The sequence below is a fragment of the Patiria miniata genome, unplaced genomic scaffold, assembly GCF_015706575.1.
Source record: "Patiria miniata isolate m_02_andy unplaced genomic scaffold, ASM1570657v1 HiC_scaffold_8, whole genome shotgun sequence".
In the NCBI taxonomy this organism is placed as follows: Eukaryota; Metazoa; Echinodermata; class Asteroidea; order Valvatida; family Asterinidae; genus Patiria; species Patiria miniata.
Genome location: NW_024037075.1, coordinates 5,882,608 through 5,886,063, shown reverse-complemented (window position 1 = coordinate 5,886,063; position 3,456 = coordinate 5,882,608).

Here is a 3,456-nt window from a genome sequence, read left to right as displayed (position 1 = left end):
CAAATTACGACATGCCAAACTGGTATAGGTACTAGCTCTATAAAAGCATGTTGGCACCAAGGGCGTCAATCGCTTCTCAAAAGTGGGGTGGAGGTGTACATGTTATAACATACACGTGTATCTTAGATCAGTGCTAATGCGAGTGCGAAGCCAACACGGCGAGGGTTCGGGGCCTGCTTAAGGATGCGATCTGTGATGCGATCTGAGGCAATTTCTGATCACTTTAACCGTTAAAGAAAAAGTGCATCATCATTTTCGAGTTTGGAGTCATTGAATCAGCTATTCTGAGCTATAGAATCAAATGCAAGCCACAAGTTTTTTTATTCGAGGACGAACTTGAATAGTTGGGGGGGGGGGGGGGGGCGACATGTCTCCCGTCCCCCACCGATCGACGCCCATGGTTGGCACCGTGCTTCAGAACGACATACTTTAACATGTACATTTGTAGGGCCTATTATGTACGCCTACATGCTGTACAGCGTCAGTTGGTGAAATTAAAAATTCTGAGATAGACTCTAAAACATCATAAAAACTGATTTTCTGCGTTTGGGAGTGTGTGTGGGTAGGCAAATTTATGTGTTATCATAAAAACACATACATAGGCATGGCACAATGCGGTATTTTCGTAAGGGGCTGGTACCGTCTGTCGATGGGGGCGCTGTTCAAAACCGACAACTATGCACACAAAGGGCCAATAATATGGTGCTTTTCAGGGCGATACATGTGCGAAATTTAGAACAAAAGGCACCCAAAACGACAGATGCCACAGAAAAGAGCACCACTTCTTTTTTTAAAAGGGTACTTGTTCAGAAAAAAGGGCACTTCGTAAATAAAGGGCACCGTCTTTAACAATTTTTTTTTTGGGGGGGGGTAATTAAGCCCGTTGAAAAAAAAGGGCATTTGAATGGAAAAAGGCAGTCTTTACAAAATATACCCCCCCCCCCCAGCTGGCTACGCCTATGGTATTGTTCCTTGAATCGGAAAAAAACCCCACATGTTTTGGGGCTGTGTCCATGACCTCTAACATAACGCCCCCTCTACCGCCGATGCGGAAAAAAACCATCGCACACGGGAAACTATGGAACGCCAAAGCCGCCTTCTATAGTTCGATTTCATTCCATAATCAATTTCATCATTCCATTCGGCGATTCCATCATTTCATTCGGCGATTTCATCATTTCATTCGGCGATTCCATCATTTCATTCGGCGATTTCATCATTTCATTCGGCGATTCCATCATTCCATTCGGCGATTTCATCATTCCATTCGGCGATTTCATCATTCCATTCGGCGAGTCCATCATTCCATTCGGCGTTCATCCTTTCATTCGTCTATTTCGCATTTGATTTAGCCATTCTACATTTCATTCAGCAATTTCGCCTCTTTTGCACTTCATGCTATTCTGCATTTCGCATTTCATGCAGCTATTTCGCATTTTATGCAGCTATTCCGCATTTCATTCGGTCCGGCAGCGTCCATCCGTACGGAAGCGTTAAAGGGACATAACACAAAGTAAAAAACAAGAAAAAAAGGCATAATTAGGACTTATTATTAAGTCATTGTTATGACTTATATCTTATAATAATGACTTAGTGTTAAGTCATAATTATGATATATATCTCATAATTACGACTTCGTAATTGTTAAATCATAATTATGACTAATATCTCATAATTATGACTTATTATTAAAGCATATTGACTTAATTATTGACTGATCTTATAATAATGACTTATTATTAAGTCATGGCTTATATCTTATAATTACGACTATTACGACAGTGGTCGGCCGACCACCGTTGGAAAAACCTAACTATTTTTCAACTACTGCTCTAACTTCACCATTTTTTTCAGTCCAAATTTTGTTTGCTATTAGTTACATGTTCATGAACGGATGCAGGCCAGCCAGACTGGTTCCCCTACCTTACAAATTTCCGGTGTGGCAGGTAATTCTGTCCCCCCTGGTAAATGTGTCCCCCCGGACAGATCTACCGGGTCGTTACCCGGTAATTCTGTCCGGGGGGACACTTTTACCTAGGTAAACCTGTCCCCCTCTAGGTAAATCTGTCCCCCTGCACGACGTTAAATGTGTCCCCCCTGGTAAATGTGTCCCCGTGCAACGTCACAAGTCTAGCACCCAGACTGTATATTAGTGAAGTTATTTACTGTTTTTGCTCGGCGCCTTGCTAAATTCGGGAATGGTGCTTACGTCATAAAAGCACAACTCCCGTTTTGATGACGACTTCGGGAGCGAACGATTTGCATGGTGGGCGTGCGCGCAAGTGTACCGCACCTACGGGCCGCGCCAGGGCCGCGGTCTTGGACGGGGACAACAGTGCACCAGCAGCAGGCCTGCGGCGCGGTGACCCGTGTCGCGTATAATTTTGCCAATTCTCCTCATTGAAGTATGACAGTCACACGCATATCGGCGGCTGATGCGCGAGGGCGTGCTAGCGATAGGTTGAGTATTACTACGCGTGCCTTCTTGCAGAAACATAGATCGGTTGATTAACATCTAAACGTTAATTTCATTTTGATAATTATTGATGAAGGGTGGAAAAATCTAAAAATGTATACCCTGTGCGCTGAATTCATTATAACAACATCAATATAACAACTTATGCGTGCAAAACCAGGGGGGACAGAATTAACTGGAGGGGACAGAATTACCTGGAGGGGACAGAATTAACGGGACAGGGGGGACACTTTTACCTAGGTAATTCTGTCCCCCCGGACACTTTTACCGGGGGACAGAATTACCGTCCACACCGGCACCTATAAATTGATCCATTTTATCTTTAGTGGAGTCAGGGAACCAGACTACTCCACCATTTGTGTTTTTCTTGGTTTTCCAGCATTTTCGAACACAAAACTTCAAACATATCAGTGGAACAATATTTGATCGATCATAGTAACCCCTCAAATAGTTCATTTCTGAGAATTACAGCAATAACCAATGAACAGATGTACATTCCCTTTAATAATAAGTCATAATTAAGACTTCTTTTCTTTTTACTTTGTCTTATGTCCCTTTAACGCTTCCGTACGGATGGACGCTGCCGGACCGAATGAAATACGGAATAGCTGCATGATATGCGAAATGGCTGCATGAAATGCGAAATGCAGAATAGCATGAAGTGCAAAAGGGGCAAAATTGCTGAATGAAATGTGGAATGGCTCAATCAAATGCGAAATAGACGAATGAAAGGATGAACGCCGAATGGAATTATGGAATCGCCGAATGGAATGATGGAATCGCCGAATGGAATGATGGAATCGCCGAATGGAATGATGAAATCGCCGAATGGAATGATGGAATCGCCGAATGGAATGATGAAATCGCCGAATGGAATAATGAAATTGATTATGGAATGAAATCGAACTATAGAAGGCGGCTTTGGCGTTCCATAGGAAACAGCCACATTAACTGCAATGCATTTTAATGTGCAATGCGAA